The sequence below is a fragment of the Lissotriton helveticus genome, chromosome 1_1 (assembly GCF_964261635.1).
Source record: "Lissotriton helveticus chromosome 1_1, aLisHel1.1, whole genome shotgun sequence".
Taxonomy (NCBI): domain Eukaryota; kingdom Metazoa; phylum Chordata; class Amphibia; order Caudata; family Salamandridae; genus Lissotriton; species Lissotriton helveticus.
This window is the reverse complement of record NC_136057.1, coordinates 1,557,884,471-1,557,905,053: the sequence shown is the minus strand read 5'-3', so window position 1 is coordinate 1,557,905,053 and position 20,583 is coordinate 1,557,884,471.

The following is a 20,583-nucleotide window of genomic DNA, read 5'->3' as shown; positions in this document are numbered from 1 at the left end:
TCATTGGACTGACTGCAGGAGTGGGACTGTGAGAAGGATGAGGAATAAGCCAACCGGAAGTGTGAGGAAATGGGCTGGGACACCAGGGAAAGACCGAAGTAGCCCGTGGTCTAGTTGCGCTTGGCACATGTGACGTCAGAACGTCACCGCAAAAGGAGGACCATAAGGGCGGAGAGTTTGGCACTGAATGGCGGAGCAGTACGGAGGCGAAGAGCAGCAGAGAAGCCAAGAACACAGAGCCCAGGAGTCAAGGAGGGGAAGAAGAGGCACGCGAAGAGCGGAGGGAAGAAGACGAGACGTGCGAGGAGCGGAGTGGTGGGATCCCTGAAGACCCAGAGATACCGTACAACACTCACACACCCGGCGGCCCAAGGAAGGGAGAGGATGCCACGGGTACCAACGCCACGGCCCTGCTTATGGGTCGTGGCCCAAGGCAAGTGGCTCTAAGGGGTTCGTTTTGGTAGGGTTGGTGGGGTGGCACAGGTAGTTAGTGCACTGGTTCATGCTGGCATCTTCCTACACATTTCCTGCACTCCCTGATCCCTTCCCCGTCCCTACACAACGCCTGGTGACGGTAGCACGCAAAAACAATAAGCAAGGACAGGTCTAATCTAATCCTGGTCTTTTTTTTCTTTGTTCCTCCCCCTTTTCCCTTCTTTGGTAACCCGCTGGAACAAGCCCAGAGAGATGGAAGACACGCCCCAGGATGCCCGGAGCGAGGAGCGGACTCTCCCCTACCAGAATTCAACCTTGACTTCTCCATTACTTTTTGTTGGTTTTTTTGTTGTGTTGAGAACCTGTCCTATACCTGAGACTGGTGAAGTGCAGAAGTCCTGCCAATAAAATATTTGTTGTTGAAACATACCTACGGGCTGCTTCCTGTCCATATCCCCTTTGTGTCTGACCCTCGGACCACTTACAGGGACCATCAAGGGTTAAAGCCAATGTATGTTAGATTATTGGTAAATAGTCTAGTCTTTGATCATTCCTCCTTCTTGTCACAGTAGTTAACAATAAAGAACCCCTAAACAGTAAAAGAGGAATTTTGGCAAGACCAAGAGACCAATGTGCTGAACAACCTATGGCCATTATTTATCTTGTGAAAAGTAAGAACAATTTCAAATGGTACTGTACAGACGATAGCAAAGCCAATGTGACCAAGCAAAGTCCCAGCTTACGTTTGGGAGGAGTGTTGAAGGTGCTATGAGAATCCCATGTGACAGAACTTACATTTTCCTTCAAAAAAACAACCCTATAGTTTTCCAAGAGACTGAATACCCCTGATTGAATGTCCCTATGCCAAACTCTGTACTTCCTTCCTAATTGGCCATATTCAAAAGGGATAGCCAATCGGATCTATTTAATTCTCAGGAGTGGTCTTCCAACACTTGTGGCCTGACCCAAACAAAACAAACAACAAATCTGACCCTCTACACTTCTCCATCTAGGCAAGGCAAGTGCTTACCATTTGACCCACATCAAGAATATGAGATTGTATTATAAAGCACATTTTCGATTGAATCTGGACATTTTTATAGCAAAATGAATAATCAGTAGATCACAGAGATAGCCAACAAGTGGATCCTTCATACATAATCGAAGAGCCAGGCTTCCTAATACAAGACAGAACACAAATACATACTGTACTACACAAATGTTTTTTTACAATCAAGCGCATGACAGTATTGCCACAAGCAGGACAGGTGCCTAGCTGAGCGCATGAGAATTATTGAGTGATTCTTACAAGTAGCAAAAAGATAAACAATTTCAGCAGAGCAAGCTAGTTGTTTACTTCAATGTCTCAGCTGTCCAAAATGAAATGCATCCAAGGCTCACAGAGGGGCATATCTAGTAGGCTAAGTTAGCAGTAGAAAGAAAATAGGGAAGCAGCAGGTTATAATTTTTCAAAGACAGGCAGTACATATTAAAATAATCATCAATTCCTCCCTTTTGTACTGCTTCATTGGGCAACTTAGGATAGTTAAATAGTCATTGATCAAAACACTTCTTGACCGCTCACCATCTTCTGCCCCTCTCAATATGTGATCTTCAAATTTCTCTTCAATCCCCTATTTATTGCCCTCTACTTTGTTATTTTGTTTTTAAAGGGCAAGATTGATAAGAGCCTTTGTCTCTGGTAAGATTGAGATGGAGGTTATTCCGTCTGAGGTAATAATGTAGAAATTGGGAAATAACTTTCACTATTTTCATCATACCTCACACTCCTAAAATGCTTTGCTTCTATGAATAAAGGTCTCATCAAGCAATACTGTCAGTTTTCTGAAAGTTGTTAACACTTTCACAAATACTTCAAATTGTGGATAACTGAAAATACATCTGGTATGTATATATCTGTGCAAAAAAGGAAATCTCTAGTGGCCAACGGAAAGTCCAGGGCCATTCTGTTTATTAAAGCGATAGCTTGCTGAGCCCCGTGCTTGGTTACTATCAACTAAAGGCAATCAGTGGTCCAATCCACCACTTCTCCTCACTCAAAAGTAGACTGTCCAATCCTGTAGCTTGGGCTGTGGATAGTAAAGAATCAGGAATGTTGAGAAATGTCCCTTTTCGTCTCTTGAGGAGAGCAGGAATATGTGTGAGGAAATATCTTATAGAGGGTACCATATATCCAGAGTAACAAGCTCCATCTCATTCTTTGGATGGCCACACGTAACCATGATTGTCACAAAAGTAGCCAGATCCAGTTGGATTTGAGCCCAGTAAACAGCACAAAAAATAGATCTTGGTTTTGCTTCTTAGTTAAAGACTTGAAAAACGATTGGGGCTGTTGCCATGAGTATGAAATATTGTGCAAATTGTATCCCATGAAGAGAGATGCTGCCATTTCCTACTTCAGAAATCAGTCAGTAAGCATTTTAGGTGCAGGAGGCCAATTTCAACAACTGGGGGGACTTCAGAGACATTGAAGCCCTGATCACCAAGCAAGAACTCTATGCACGAACAGGAGGGGAAGGCTCGAAATTCTAATACTTCCAGTTATGTTCTTGGTGGGCAACTCAACGGATGGCAAAGGGCTGGAAAAGGGAACACAAAACCATTTTACAGGAGAGTAGGAGTATAAAAAAATAAGTATCCCTGTAGTATTGGGATATGGTGGTATCAGAAGATGAGAAGAGCATGGAACTTTGCTAAATCTCGAAGAAGAACTTGCCAGAGCTTGCTTGTCAGCACTTTTGGCAAGCATCTTTTCACTACCTTTATAAATATTTAAAACCCGCACCATTAAAACACCACATCTTCACGCTCCACAGGACCTACTGGACTCCTCTAAAGATGGACAAACTTGCACGAGGTACCTCACGATGTAAGAGATTCAATGCGAGAGAAGAAGACATTAAACACATGTTCGTGGAATGCCATGAGCTAGCTACCTATTTGAACAATGTCAGTGGGGGGTTGAGCGAAATGGTGGGTGCCGAGGTGAAGGTAAGCCAAGCCTTAATATTATTCGGGATTGATACAGTATCAGATAAATGGAACAAGTGGCAAAAGGGCTTGCTGCTTATGCTAATGGTGAAAATGAGGAGGAAAATGTGCAGAAAGTGGGTGTTCCCCGAACCACCAGCAGGGTGAGACTGGGTTACCTCAGCCAGTTTTCTTAGTAAAAGTGACATAGTATGTGGAAAAAGTGTGGCACCCCTTTACAGCGTGGGAGTCTGGCGAAACAAAGCCAGGTCAGTCCAATGATTATCCCACAGCTATGCGGAAGAGAAAACAATTGTGAACCGAAAGGAAGCAGAATTCAAAGTCCCCTTGCAGGTGTTTATCAATACACAGTTCCTCCTATTCATTATGTATTTGGATAATAGTCACACCCATATTTGAATCAATGGACATATCAGACAACAGCCAGCACAATGATAGATTCAGGGCCTACTTGTACTGGTCCATAGCCGGCAGGATTGTGCTGTCTGTGGTTAGTGCAACCCCTCACCTGCCACCTTCTGGTACACTCACAAGATGAGCTAACAAACAAACATGCACAGAGGTGGGCCATTCAGACCTATCAAAGCATCTTGTTGCTGGCAGTCTTCCAATCACCAGAGGCGCAGGCCATGGCTGTGGGAAGAAGAAGGAGCTGCATTGTTGAAAGTTGTCTATGGAGCTCTCGTGGGAACAGATGCTCTGCTTTCAGCTGGTTCACTGATTAGCTTCTTTATGGTCCTCTTTTAGTGTGATGCAATGATCCAAGTGGGTAGTTCTCAGCACATAACAGCAGTGTTGGTGATGAGCAAGAATTGACAGGCATTGAAGCGATGACTTTCACTGGTAGATTTTGATATGGATTTAGTTACCAGGTTGTAGATTGTAGCAAGTCTCAGATGGGCTGGTGAAGGCTGAAATCGAGAATTGAAGTCGTCGAGACAGCAAATCAATTGTTTACAATATCCCAGAAACACATCATCAGACAGGTTTAAACCAGGTATATTTGGAGGCAGAGGAGAGGTGAAAGGTCGAATTATTAATATGCCAAATAATATTGTTTATGTGCTCAAGTAGGTCCTTTAGTTGGGGGTTTATCAGCTTACAACTTTAAGGATAGTGCATATGACTATTTAAGGCCTATCTCTTCGCCTATTTTGGATATGTTATTTTTCAATGCACCATTGAATCACTCGACTTTCCCTGACGGACCAGAGTTATTCGAATTGTGGAAATCTTGGATCCCTAAAGTTTTTTACAGACCCTGGGACATGTAAGATAAGCAATAAGTTCCCTTGTAACTTCTGCTCTTGAAAGGGTTCAGAACCTGGGAAAAAATTGTAATTCTTTATTGACTAGAAAGATATCATTAGAATGAGGCACTGCCCCACATTTTTGCTCATTCAGCAATAATACTGCTGTACACTAAAACGTAAGCATATGAACAGAATCAAGGCATTTTCATAAATTTTCTTTGGAAGTGAATGAAGGTTCACCGTATTGTGAGATCTGCAGCTGAATATTTGTGGTGCCCGTCTCAATATTGTAAACAAGATAGTCATGTTATTGGGCAATTCATTACAAGTGTTACAATATACAAAATGCCATGAATAAAATTATGTACATAATAATGCACGATGTTCAAATAACAAGATTTAAAAAAATATTTGAAGAGTTGTGCCTGGTAATTTTAGCAAGTTCATTATCCAGCCAGCATCAGAGTCCCCACGTTGGGGTGGCGAGTGCGTCGGATCCGGAGTTGAGTTTCTCAACCTGTGTCATTTACTTAACAAATCTACAGCTCAATTGGATGTGTTTCCCTTCTAGGCAAGCTTGTAGTACTTGATGGGAAGTTCATATTTTCAAAGATAAAAAAAAACTTGCAGCCTCATTTATGGGATTTTGGCATAGGAAAGAGCAGCAAGGCACCTTGCTGTGCTGCCCTACACCAAAGTCAAAGGGCAGGAATGCACCCTATGTAGGCAATACGGTACATTATTGTCCTTTATGCCTGTCATTGTGCAGTTTCTGCAGCATACCACCAACACAGGCACCCTTTCACCATAATGCAAGGGTGCCTGTGCTGTCAGCAGGATTATTTTGGTGGAGGAAGAGGCACCTTCCTGCACGAACACAATCCTAAGAGGTGTTACCCTCTTTCTATGTGTGCTGCAGAATACAGCACACATGGAAAGAGGAAAAAACGAAGGGAAATTAAGTTATTTCTCCGCTACGCCTCACCCCGAGAGGAGTACAGATTTGGCGCTTCGCCCGGTTGACATGTTTTTGTTAATTTGGGGCAGGATCACATTCCAATGGTTGTGCATGGGAAAACCCACCACAACGCCTATGGAACACCTTCCATGTGCAGAGTAAGGCAACGCAGTAATTTGCACTGCGTCGCCTTGCGCATGATTTTAGCCACCACTCAAAGACACACAGGATGGCTTTGCTTGGCATCATAATTCTTAATCAGAGACCAGCATCACGTATGTGCCACTTACATGGTGCAAATGTGATACAGGGCTCTCATAAATAAGCCCCTCGGTTTAAGGATTATGCAGTGGTATTAGTGCAAAGAACATATAGGACTGCTTTGTCATGACAGGCACATAGCTGGTAGCTTCTTTATTTTGTTTGAAATGCCCAGAGTGGGGCGTTAGCCTTAGTTGGAAAAATCCTGAACAATGTTGCAGGAGTTTCTACTCCAGTTTTAGTAAAAATGTCTGCTCTAGGGGCTGTCATTCCTTTGTGCTACATGAATTCATGATGGTCCATGCATGTGAAAGATTGCTAAACATCTTTTTGTCCGATTCAATAGAGTTGGCTAGAGGTTTGTTTACTAACCTCTTAAATAGAGTGGCCTATTGGTAATGCCAGGCCTCTTCTTTTTAAGTTTCAAAGAGACTTTATTAAGAAGAGATTGCATGAAATAAGGATACAAATATGACAATATGATTAATAAGCAATCAGTACAAAAGAGAAGCAAAAATATCTCACGAGAAAGGAAAAAGGGAAAAAAGGGGGGAAAAAAGCAAGAAAAAGAAAAAGAGGAAAAGGAAAAGAAAGGAAAGAGAAGAAAAAAGAAGTAAGAAAGGAAAAAAGGAGAAGGAAATAGAAAAAGGCATTAATGAGGCGTATCAGGTATAGAGAAAATCAGAAAACAGGAAATAAGTAAAATTGTCATAAAAAAGTAATGCCAATACAGAAACAGCAAATTATGCATATACAGAAAAAAGGTAACATAGTCAAATTAGGGGGGTTTAGGAACTTCTTCATGAGTAGGTGCATGCCAAGGACGGGATTGAGCAGATACATCTAAAAAAGTAGTAACAGGTAACCACAATAAATCACGCTTGATATCAAGTTGAATAGGGTATATATACGCTCTGTCAAGTCTATGGTTGTAACAAACACCATACCACCATGCGTGAGTGAGAATGAAAAGTGTGTAGAAAAAATGGAATTGATTTGTTTCCATACTTTGGTCCAAAAAGTGTGAATGAGAGGACATGTGAAAAGCATATGTTTAAGGTCCGCGCAAGCAGCAGGACAGGACCAACAAGTAGAGGGAATAGATGGGTTGATAGTGTGTAATTTAGAAGGAGTAACTAAAAGGCGATTATAAATAAAAAATAGAGTCTGAGTGGTGTTAGCGGCCCTAGATGATTTCCGTATTTTATTCCAAATGTTTTGCCATACTTGAAAAGAGAAGGAAGTATCAAGATCAGATTCCCAATCTTGTTCTACTTTTGATTTATCATGAGTAAGAGGGGGGTCTTGGAGACGTTTGTAAATCTGAGAAGCAGCAGGAGAGGATGAGAGAAAAGAAATAGTAAGTGAAGAAGAGGTAGGAGAAGCAGAAGAAGAAGCAAAAGAGTCATATGAAGATTGAACAATAGTACATAACGAAATATATTTGGAGAGGAAAGAAGTAGGGAGAGAAAAGTCAGATTGGATAGATGAGAAAAGAAGACAAAGTCCATCTTGAAAGATTTGATGAACCCAAAAGAGACCAAGGGAATACCAGTCTTTCCAAAAGAGAGTTTTATTTTTAAGCTTCATAAGTGGATTGTACCAAATGGAAGAGTGCAAAAAATTTGATCGATCATCCAGACCGTCAAAGAAAAGAGGAAGAACATTTTTCCTGGAGAATTTAAGAATAGGAAGAGACAATCTAGGGGGGACATGTTTTAGAGAAACACATTCTTTAAAGGAAAAAGGACGAAAGAAAGAAGATTCAAGATCGCACCACAATGGGGAGGAAGAAGTGTCTTCATGTGAGTCTAAAAGCAAAGAAGAAGAATGAGAAAGAAAAAAGGATGTATGATAAGAAGAAAAATCCGGAAAATTAACACCACCTAAGGCTTTAGGACGTTTAAGTTTTGCAAAAGACATCCTTGCTTTTTTGTGTTGCCAAAGGAATTGGAATAGAATAGAATAAATGGATTTAAAACAGGATTTTGGAACATTGACGGGGAGGTTAGAGAGATAGAATAAAATTATGGGGACCAACATCATTTTGATAGAGTCCAGCCGTCCCCACCAAGATAAAAACAAAGGGTGCCACCTAGAGGTGGAATCTTTTAGGGACGTAAGACGATTTTTAATATTTAATGCAACCGTGTCTTTAATCGAAGGAGTGAACTAAAGACCCAGATATTTTATTTTAGTCGGACTCCAATGAAAGGAAGAAGACAAGAAATCTACGTGAAAACAAAATTTATTAAGGGGAAGGATTTCACATTTGTCTACATTAAGCTTATAACCAGAAACATTAGCATAAGAAGAGACTTCAGATAAGAAAGCTGGAATAGAAGTAAGAGGGTGAGAAAGAAATAAAAGAATATCATCTGCGTAAGCAGAAAGCTTTAATTGAGTATCTCTATATGGAAAACGTGATATAGCCGAATTCATTCTAATTCGAGATAAAAACGGTTCCAAAGCTAAAATAAACAGAAGAGGAGAAAGAGGACAACCTTGACGTACACCTCTAAAAAGGGGGAAAGAAGAAGAAACCAAACCATTAGCAAAAATGAAAGATCTCGGAAAGGAATATAATAAAGAAATATAAGAAATGAATTTAGAGCCAAAACCAAACCAAGATAAAGTAGATAACATAAAAGACCAATTGACCCTGTCAAAAGCTTTCTCAGCGTCTAAAGCAATAGCAGCGAGAGGATGGGGAAAATTAGATGACTTGCTGAGAACATTAAAGAAAAGGCGAGTATTATCGGAAAGATGACGACCTTTGATGAAACCAGATTGCTCTTTGCCAATAAGTTGGGGGAGAATTTTATCTAATCGTAATGCAAGAATCTTAGCAACAATTTTATAATCTACGTTAATTAAAGAGATTGGTCTATAATTTTTACAGAGAGTATGGTCCTTGCTATCTTTGGGAAGAAGACAAATAAGGGCTTCCTGAAATGAGCCTTCCGATTTTTTAGATGTAATAAAGAAAGAAAATAATTGATGGAGTTTAGGAAGAAGAAAGGAGGAAAAATGGGAATAGAATTCAATTGAAAAACCATCAGGACCTGGGGCCTTACCTGTCTTGAGGACATGAATAGCTTTTAAAATGTCTGCAGGAAGAATATCTTTATCAAGAGAAGAAAAATCCACATGTTCCACATGAGGGGGAGGAATGGAGGAAAGGTAGTTGTCAATATTCGAGGGGGAAGGAGGATATTCCGGGGTATAAAGGGATTGATAAAAGTGAGTGAATTCGTCCAAAATCTCTTCGTCTTTATGAAGAGTAACATTAGTAGAAGAGATGATTGACTCAATTTTTGTCCGTTCTTTTTTAATTTTAAGGTAGTTAGCAAGAACATTACCGGCTTTATTTTGAGAAGAATAAAATTTAGCACTGGATTTAAGAAGAATTAAATTAGCAGAGTCAGTGGATAGTTTATTAAAGGAGAGTTTAGCTTTAATAAGTTGATTAAGGACAGAAGGAGATTTAGTAGAGAAAAAGGAATGTTCCAGTTGTTTGATTCGGGAAGTTAAAGAGGACAAGGATTGTCGTGTAAGACGACGTTTTTTAGCTACATATGAAATAATGAAATCTCTAGAGGCAGCTTTGAAGGTGTCCCAAAGTAATTGGGGGGATGTTTGAGGAGACTCATTCTCTGCAAAAAAGCGGGGAGCAAAATCTAGAAAAGCAGATGTGAAATGTGGATCAAGGAGAAGGGAATTATTGAATCTCCATCTACGGGTTCCTGTAATAGGGGGGAGTAAATCAAGACCTAAAGAAACAGGGGCATGATCGGAAATCAAAATGGAGCCAATATCTGAGTGAGTAATGTGTTGTGTCAAAGATTTGGAAATAAAGAGATAATCGATTCAGGATTGGGAAGAGTGTACAGGAGAGAAAAAGGTATATTCTTGTGAGGTAGGGTGGCAAAGTCTCCAAGAGTCTACAAGGGAGCGTTGAGATATGGTGTCTTTAAACTGAGAATGGGCTTGGGAAGGGGAGAAGCGAGAAGTAGATTTTCTGTCTAAAAAGGGGTCTACAATCATATTACAATCTCCACCTAGGATAAGATAATCATCGGAAAGCTGCATAGCAGAAGACAGAATTTGGGGCCAAAATAACTTATCGTGTACAGTGGGAGCATAAACATTGAAAATCGTCAAGGGGATCTTATTAACCAATAGTGATACAATTATCCAACGACCTTCAGAGTCTGAAGTTTGATTAATGAGTTGAATAGAGAGACGTTTATGGCACAAAACAGCAACCCCATTGCGCTTACCAGAACCCGGGGAGGCAAACACCTGGCCCACCCAATTGTGACGTAGCTTAGAAATTTCAACATCCTTAATATGAATTTCTTGAAGTAAAACAATATCTGCTTTTAAATGGGCTAAATGAGAAAGAACACGCTGTCTCTTAATAGGAGACCCTAAACCTCTAACATTCCATGAAACTACGTTTATCGACATTTACATTTGTCGTTGTTGAAAAATAACAAAAGGCATAATAACAATGCATTAAGAACATTAAGAATACAAACGAAAATATAAAACACCATAAAAATGGTTTGTAATAGGAGAATAAGAAAGGATAAGAAGAGAAAAGGTGATAGAGAAAGAAAAAAGGAGGAAGAGAGTAATGGATTGAATAAAAACGGAGCAAGCAAGAAAAAAGGCGGGAAAATGAAGAGAAAAGAAAGGAGATGAAAAGAATGAGAAAAAGAGGAAGGAAAAGAAGAGAACAAGAGGAGAGTACTCAACGAAAGATATAATACCAAAAAACATACCACAGAAAAACGAAAAGAACAGGGGTGGTGAAGCCACAAGAGGAAATGGAACGCCAAACAGGAAACTCCAGTACGGGACCATGAGGAGAAGAACAACCCTCAGGACGGAACAAATAAGATAAGACGATGGGAGGACCACAACACCGCTACCTACAGGGGGAATGAGGAAAAAGGGGATTAGAAACTGCAACAGAGGAAACAGAATATAACAACCAGAAACCGCAAATACGAAAAACAGTACAACATAAAGAACAAAATCAGAAAATATGATTTTATCCTGAATAAAACATCAAAGAGAGAGCATCAGTTCATCACGGCAGAGGTACTTCCATGGAGCTGCTACCACAATTGTCCAGGAAATGTTGAAGTAACGCAGGATCTTCATACGTGGTGGTTTTATTATTATAAGTCACACGAAAAAGGCAAGGGTGAGAAAGGCCGTAACGGGCATTAAGACTGCGTAGTGCAGGTCGCATGTCCAAGAATTTCTTTCTACGGTCCGCAGTTGCCTTAGCATAGTCTTGGGCGAAGAACAGGTTAGCGCCATTCCAAGATATTTTACCACGTTGTTTCGCTGCGTGAAGCACTTTAAGCAATTCGGTATATTCCAAAAAATAAAAAATAACCCCTCTCGGCTTTGAAGAGGTAGAAACAGAATGAGGAGGAGGACCAAGGCGATGAGCTCGTTGAATATTCAGAGCAGGGGTGTCAGGAAGCCCCAAAAGAGTTGGCAGGAATGTTTGAAAAAAGGAGATAGGATTAGGGCCTTCCAAATTTTCCGCCAGTCCCTAAATACGCAAATTATTGCGCCTGTTACGGTTCTCCAATTGCTCAACTTGCTGTTTGAGGAAAGAGATTTCCTTAGACATGAGGGGAACTTGATCCGTGATACCCTGAACCAAGTCCACACGAGACTCCAACACTCCAAGCTTTTGTTCAGTGAGCAACCATGAAGACTCCAAATTTTGTAGACGAGAATTTGTTTCTTCCATATGAGGCTTAAGAGCCCGAATCTCTTCCAGAAGGAGCTCCATGGAAATTGTGGAAGACGAGTTAGTCGGAGAAGGCGGATTTGTTTTCACTCGTTTACCAAAAGGAGCCGATGATGGCAAGGGCACCTTAGTAGATGGTTTGGAGCTGGTGCGAGAGATAGCGGATACTGGAGTCGACTTAGAAGTAATGGAATCAGCGACGTCTCCGTCAATAGATTCTTGTAAAACGCTGAAGGGATTGTAATCATCCAAAGCAGCTGGTTTCGAAGGACTAGCACGGTTGTGACGAGATGACGCCATGAGGCGAATAGGAGGAGTCTCGGAAAAATAGCAATTGGCAGAACAGCAAGAGTAGAAATGTCACAGGTCACGAGCAATGGAGAAATAGAAAACGTGAACAAAAAAGGAAGAATTCTTGAGAAAAATAACCATGTCGCAGGAAAACCCCGGAGGTTAGAGAGAACAGTGGAAACAAAATGGCGGCCACAGAGTTACGCTGAGGAGCAGCAACAAAATGAAGAAAAATCAGTCCAAAGGCTCACCATGAGTGCCGTTTTTTCGTCCCATTAGATGCAGACGAGGTTCCGACGTGCAAAACGGAACAAATTGAAGTCCGTACAAAAGAAATAAGTCCTGGGGCCGAACTTATTCCTCACGTCGCGGCGGAGCTCCGAAGAACCGCGGCCATCTCCGAAGGCTCCTAAGCCACGCCCATGCCAGGACTCTTCTGAGCTCATGGTTTATACATCGGTGTGTAGAAGGCCCAATTATGAGTTCTTACATTCCATCAGGTCGCTATTGATCTCTTTGCAACTGAGTCAACTTAAGGCGTGGTTGCTGCTAGATCTTATTTTCTGAAACAGTTTGTTGTAAGACTACTGATAATTTCATCCTCATTTATCGAGAGCTCATGCCTAATTTGCAACTGTGCCAAGTTTGGGACAGGGGAGGTAGATTAAATACTTATGCATTTTACAGGCCCACATATTAATCTTTTTTGGCTACTGGTAAAGGCAAAGCAGCAGGGATTATGCTGAAGATGGAAGGATCTTGTTTTTCATAACATGGAGGAAATGAGAACAAGTAGGGCACTGTAGTTTGACTGATAATGATTTTAAGTGCCTGGGCCAAAGAGGTGATTGTTAGGGATCACTGAAAGAATATCGACGGACAGAATATCGACCATCAAAAATATCGTTGAGAAAATATCGACAGTCAAAATATCGAGTTTCTATCTACAAACAGGTAAGTACAAAAATATCGAGTTAAAAATATCGTTTACAAAAATATAGTTGTAAAAAAATATCGTATTTACTAAAAACAGTGTTAAATTAAATTAATATTAATAATTAATTACTAAAATATACTTACAATTACTTAAATTAACGTATAATAATTAAATAATTAATGAAAGTTAAATAAATATTTTTTTATTTCATATTTATTAAACATATATATATAGTAATAAAATATAATAAAATAATACCCAAAAACTGAAAACTGACCCTGAACCCTAAAAATACCCCTTTGCCCAAAAACTGAAAACTGACCCTGAACCCTAAAAATACCCCTTTACCCAAAAACTGAAAACTGACCCTGAACCCTAAAAATACCCCTTTACCCAAAAACTGAAAACTGACCCTGAACCCTAAAAATACCCCTTTGCCCAAAAACTGAAAACTGACCCTGAACCCTAAAAATACCCCTTTACCCAAAAACTGAAAACTGACCCTGAACCCTAAAAATACCCCTTTACCCAAAAACCCAAAACTGACCCTGAACCCTAAAAATACCCCTTTACCCAAAAACCCAAAACTGACCCTGAACCCTAAAAATAAAAACGATATTACTTCACTTACCTTAAAAACGATATTACTTCACTTACCTTAAAAACGATATTTTGGCTGTCGATACTCTGTCCTGTCGATATTTTCTCCAAACGATATTTTGGAGTCGATATTATGTCCAAACGATATTTTGGAGTCGATATTATGTCTGTGTACCGATTGTTAGGCCTAATAAATGTATGTGTGATTTAAAATTACCTCTCTCATCAAAGATTATGCCAAGGTATGTGTATTCATGAACAATTTAAATTATCATTTTATGTAGGTATCAAGCACCTTTTTTTAGTTTTGCTGTTGATGATGATTATTGCTTACGTTTTGTCAGAGCTCACTTTTGACTCATTGATGCCACAGTAAAAACGTACACAGTCTATTGATCTTTGTAGAACCAGGGGTTTTTGCTAAACAGGACTTTATTGTCTGAATATAGCAAAATCGGCAGACTTTGCTTTCAAAGTTTCAAAGTTTCAATGTGTGCAATTGCTGCTGGGTGATTGTATTATAAAGATTTGCAATGTAAAGATTAAATAAGGATGGGGCCGGAACACAGCCCTCATTATTCTTCTGGATGTTCTCCATTGCTGCCAATTCTGATCTCTACCCCAGTGTTGGAATATAATGTCTGTTTGGCTTTTAACAAAGGAAGAGTAATATTCCCTTTTGCAGCTTTTGCGAGAGTAAGTTCCCCTGGACCTTGCCAAATTCTGCTTTGAAATCTATGAACATGTGAAATTCCTGTAGTAAAGTTATTTAACACTTCAACCTAGAAAAATAGATAAGAACTTTCTAGGCCTGAATCACAAAGGGCCTCTGCAGTCGTGGTGGGACCCTCGTACTGCAGTTACCCACTGTGGAAGTCCAGCCACAAGTACTGTGTAGTTATAGTTGGAACCTAGTTATCATAGACAGAGCTTTTTGTAGTTTATTAAGAACATTAGCGTTATTAGACAAATCTTCACAAAACTTTCCCAGAAAAGTTATTCCATCTCAGCTTCTTCCTGGAAAGTTTCGGGGTGATTCTTCAAGCATAGGCTGAGAAAAAAGGGGGGGGCCCAAAACACAATTTCCCCATGCAATTAGGCAGCGATACTTCAAAAAAGCCTGAATGGAATTTTACTAAATTAGGCAGAAAGCTATATGTTTGTCCAAATATGCATAATTTCTATGTGATTTGGTTTAAATAGGTTCAGTAGTATTTGAGAAATTAAGGTTGCATATCTGCAGGGGATGGGTGTCAGCAGTAGTTGGGTTCAGGGACTTCCGAAGGTGCTGGGTGAAAAAAATTCCATGACCTTACAGTGGGCACTATGGTAGATGTCTTGTCCCAAGGGAGTGGTAGAGTACACCTAGAGCATCAGCCCCATCTCCACCTCCAAATAAGCTGGTTTAAGACTCTAAAATTGCAATTCTTTTTAACAACAAATGTTATTGATTTTATAGTTCAAAGTGGCCGAAACCCAATAAGCGGCATAAAGGCACAGGACGAATAATGGAAACAATAGGTACTGGAAATATCCTCTCCTGGAGGTCTGCAGAACCTCAGACCTCAGAACCCCAACCCTGCACCAGCCAGCCCTTGAGAAGTGATACATAGTTGTACAATAAGGTTAGTTTTGCATCCATAGCAAGCTAACACATTAGATTGGTGAGTCATTGATAATCAATCGTTCAAGAGGGTCCTGATTTGCTGGTTGTGGTAAGAGAGACAGGTCAATGCCCCGATATTTTGCCCACCTGGCCCAGATCTTCCCATGTTTTTGTGGGCAACCCCTTGCCTGAAACACCACCACTTCAGCCGACATACATTTATCCAAGGCCAATTTCCATGCTGCCACCCCGGGGTGAGAGGAGGCCTTTCAATGCTGCGCAATGTCTCGCTTGGCTAAGGTGAGGCCTAGGAATAGGTTGTGTCTCTTGTATCTGCTCCCCCCCCAATATAGTCTGTGCTGTGGAGAAGTGTCAGTCTAGGTTCTGCCGGGATGTCCCACGCTAACACCCACCCCAAGCAGGACAGCACACCCAACCAAAAGTGTTGCAGTGCTCTGCAGCTCCAGTCGTGGTGTGAAGGAACAACCCCTCATCAGAGTTACAACAGAGGCATGTGGGGGACTGTTTATCCCCCATCTTCCAGAGGCGAAGGCGATTGTAATAAATTCTGTGGAGGTTTTTGAACTGGATCAGCCAATACCTGGTGGAGACAGCAAAACACCTGGGGCTGGCTAGGGCCTCCGTCCAGTCGTCGTCAGTCAGGGCTAGTAAGTCCGCCTCCTACGCCGCCCGGGTCCGATGTATGTTAGTTTTGGAGTGTGTGGTCAGGGTCAGATAAATTTGGCAGATTTTGTGTGCCCCTAGATCGCCAATTAGTAGTCTACCTTTCATGGGGTGAAATTCAGGCAGTCGCTGGAGGTGTTTAATCAGAGGAAGCAGATCATGCCACCAATCTGAGGAAGTCATGATGTCATTCCAGTCCCCACCGAGGATCATCAGGCCACCAAGGAAATTCCCCCACAGCTGCATCAGTCTGTCAATAAAAGTCTGGCCGAGCGGTGGTGTGGCGTAAACACTCCCAATCATGATCTGTTCCCCAGCCAGAGTACCGGAAACGACCATGAAGCGGCCACCCGGATCCGACCAGTGCTGTGTAAATTGGAATGGGACTCTACGATGAATGAGTATAGCTGTACCCCGTGCCCCCTTTATGCCGGGATGGTATACTGTGGGGTAGGCATAGCGAGAGAGACATGGAGACTTGTTACCTAGTAAATGCATTTCTTGTAATAATAAGATGTCTGCCGAGTAACTTTTTGCCAGGTGAAGTACCGCCCCCATTTGACCTTATTTAATAGGCCCTGTACATTCCAGGAAATAATGTTAAGATCCCTAGGGGAGTGTCGCCTGAAGTGGGTGTCATGTCCAGTCTTTAAGGTGTAGTGCGAAAGGTGATGCGGAAAGTATGAGACTCTATGGTGCGTGTGTTGTGCAGAAACCATCAACAAACAACAAACTCCCCCCACACCCTCCCTGCCCTCCCACCGACCCCCATACATCCTAGAACATGGAGTATCTGTCACAAAGGAATCTGATCTTGGCCCCAAAACATGAAGATCCCAGTGGTTCCCCCAATGGATCCCCTCCCTCCCAACATTACCCATCATAACTCAAACCGGTGAGGGCGTGTAAGGCCTTGCACCCTCCAGGGAAATAACAGAGACCCCTGACTCTAGGAGGAAGAAATACCAGCATGTGGCCTTAACCAGTGACCCATCTAGTTAAGGAGGAAAACAGAGTGAGAAATGTCTGAAACCCCATGGCTACCTCAGTCTGCGGTATCTGTCTGGTTCTGGGTATGACAATTGGAGTGGGATCAATTTCGGCGATAAATTGCATCTCCGCCTTGTCTGCCGCTCCTATGTGAACCCTGGGAAGAGTCTGAGTCCATAGGGGGTGGGGAATGCGGCTTGAAGTTGCGTCGTTCATCCGTCCAATCAAACACCTCCTCTGGGGAATCAAAAAAGAATGATTTTGAATTGTAGATCACTTTCATGCAAAACAGCAGCGCATAGGATAGATTCAGTTCATGCAGTCAGCGCTTGGCCGCAACAAAGGACTGACGCTGCTGCTGGACAATCAGGTTGTAGTCCGGGAAGACCACGATGGGATGAGAGTCAAAAATCATTTTGTCTTTATGCGTCCTGGCAAAATGAATTATGGCGTCACGGTCAGCAGAATTAAGAAGCCGGGCCATAACGGGCTGTGGGCGCTCCTCCGGTGGCGGCTTTTTTGTCAGAGCGAGGTGGGCCAGCTCTATCATGAAGCGGGAAGAGAGGGCTTTGGAGAGCAACAGCACCTTGAGTCAACCTAAGAGGCCCGCCCTTTTGCATCCTCGACCTGCGCAGCCAATTCTTGGGAAGCCATGGCCAGTTTGTCGACCTTCTTATGGAGGGTGGAAATGGTGTCCTCTACTGTTGAAACCCTCCTCTCTGCTTCTGTGATTCGGTCAACTGCCTTTCGGAGGTCTTGACGGTGGAACGACAATTCCAAGCCCACTGCTCCGATCTGGGCCTCAAGGGAGGTTCGCAACTGGTTAATGGCCTCCAAGAGTGTTTCTGTGTCCGGGGAAAGGCCCTCCGCAGTTCCCTTGTCCGCCGGGGTGGCGGTGGTGTAGTGGTCCATGGTGTGTTGCTTGGGTGCCATCGCACTGGGATTGCCCTTGCCCATGATGAGTTGAGGCACTACCCAGAGAGTCCGCTCCAGACCAACCCTCACTGCCGCCAAAGGTGAGGAGGGGATCAACCGGGGAGGATGGGTGGAGAGCAATAGGGTGTGCCACCTACTACGGAGCCAGGTGGGAACACCGTGTCAGAGTCGCCAGTCCCCGTGCTCACCCAATCACAGCGGATGTGTGGAATCAGCCCCTCGATGACCCCCAGGGCCTCCACCAGGTCGGGCGGGATCGTACAGCACCTCAAGTCGGCCACCGCTCCGGATGTGTCACCGGCTGCCTGCTCAAGTCCGTTGCCAGGAGGGCCCCAGTCCTCTCGTTAATCCACCCTCAGCTGGGGATCTGGCGCATGGGGCGGTGGCAAGAGCGCGGAGGGCGCCGGTGAGCCGTACCGGGGCTTCAAGGCGATGGAAAGCCCCACGACCAAGCAAGCCTCTCAGAGAGCAGTTCCGCTGCAGAGCGGGACAGCTGCTGGCTTTAGGTTCAGCCCCAGATATCCCCAACTGGGTTCACCGCAATGATGGACTCTGCAGCGCTGGGCATGTAGACCGGCAATCCTCAGTGGTGGGCAGACTCTGGGCCCCAGGTAGGCCTCACAAGGCCCGGCTCCCCATGTGCGGGACCCGGTGCAGGCAGAGTGGGGGAGGGGCGCCGCGATGGCGTCGATGAGGCAACATAATCTTCCCAGACAGATTGCGCTCTCAGCCGTCTTCAGGAACAGATTCACAGTCTACACGACCAAGGGGTCCTGGGGCCAAGGTGGCGTCCGTCTCTGCCTTGTGGACCGTGAAGCGCGGCAGCCGCGTCTTGGTCAAGTCCGCCCTCCGGCGCTCACCTGGTATCTTCTGGCTGGATGAGCTGAGGATTAGTCCGGCCCTCCGCCGCCGCCGGATCGCTGTACCAGGATCGCTGCATGTCTGTGTGCAAGCGGCTCACAGGTACAGGTGCTGGAGTCCAGGATAATGCCGGATAATGGCCCTGAAAGGGCGTGAACAGCAGAGCTCTAAAGAGACGCGTCCACCATGGTTGGCTCCTATGTCACGCCCTAAGAAACTGCAATTTTAATGACATTTACGATTCCATAATCACAGTTCTACAATCAATCAATAAGGCACCATATTGTGCCAAACACTTACTATTTCATCACCATGATTTTTCCCCAAAATGTTTTTAAAATAGTAACTATGTGAAAAAAATTCAGATAAAAAAAAAAAGAAAAAAAGCAACTTTACACAGCAAACAAAGGCCGCAAAGCAGAGGCTGGCCGTCTATGTCAGTAGGGTGCAGACTTGGCTTTCGGCCAGGCCCTGCTGCCAATGACCATTGGCCGTGTGCATGGCGAATGGTGAGCCTTAGCGCGCAGGGCAAAGCCAATGGGAGACTAGGTTCCACTACCAAACCCACCTGTGCAAGGCCAAAAGCCATGAGTACTGGGTAGAGAGGGGGGTTATCCTCCTGAGGAGTGTGGACAACAAGTACATAATAAAAACATGAAAATCACTGAAAAAATGCAGTTAAAAATCGAGTTGTAGTTCTTATTCAAGTCACCAAAGCCACTAAATGGCATTGGTTATTCATTGCAATGCACACAAAACCCTCCTTAACTCACGCTGTATGCCGTGTTCAAAGCAACCATTTGACAAGACCAAAAACAACAACATGGCTGACAACATGAGTTAGGGTGTGTGTTGTGTGCACTGGAGATTTAACTAACAAAAGCACTCTTTCTGAGTACAATTTAACCATAATGCCAAGTTTGGTGTAAACCAGTTCTGTGATTTTGACTCGGGCACTGATCTTCGTCAACATTCTCTTGTTGGCCCTTAGCTAGCTGCACCAAGCAATTGGCAGTTTTAGTGCACCATGCCAAATGTATTGGCACATCACAAAATACCTACATATGGTCTGGCTTCCACATGTTTTTTATCTTTGCTGATGATGGCTCGTGTATGTTCCAATAGGTGTTTCTTCAAAGGAAAAAAGTGCTCTTAATCTCATTTTTATTACATGAGTTGACCAAAATATATTCTATAAAGCCAGTCTAACATATCATATACTTTGCTATCCTATCTTTCGGGGGACAGTTTAATCCAAGGAAAAAGTTGGCTTCCAATAGCATTCAAGTGCAGTGTCCTTTCTATAAGATCACAGAGGACATCTAGGACTGCAGGGGGTTTGAACTCACCAAGATTGAAAGGATACACAGATTCAGGGCAAGAGGGTGCCCTTAATAGGTGCTATGAGGAGCAAAGGTATACTCTGTACATAAAATGACATTGTTCAAATCAAACACTGAGATGCAGGTTGAGGACTCAATTCGAAAGGAGGGCACTGTGAAACTGATAACCATTCATAATAACCAATTCCATAATATCAAAAAGAGCCTAATAAAACATTGGTATGTGCTTCAGAATTATGTGTTTATTGCCAAACACATGGGAAATAAGCTCAGTATCACATATAAGAGAAGTAAATCTATAAGAGATATGGTTGTTAGAAATCCTTTTAACAATTTCACAACTCCTGGTTTTCCATTTATTGTGAAATTGTATTTTCCCAGTTGTGGCCAGTGCAAACTATGTAAGGTAAGACAGAATATGAACCAATGCACTACCTCACATAATAACCTAAAATAAAGGAACAGGGCATCATCAATAACATCACTCATAGTATCACAGCTGTCTATTGCTAGAGAAAGGATATGTTTTGCACTGAGTTATTTAAATGTTCTTGTTATATTTTAGTTATGAGGATCTTACAGTTTCTTATTAGTGTGAATGTAACTTAGACATTTTGTCATCTTTTGATGGAGG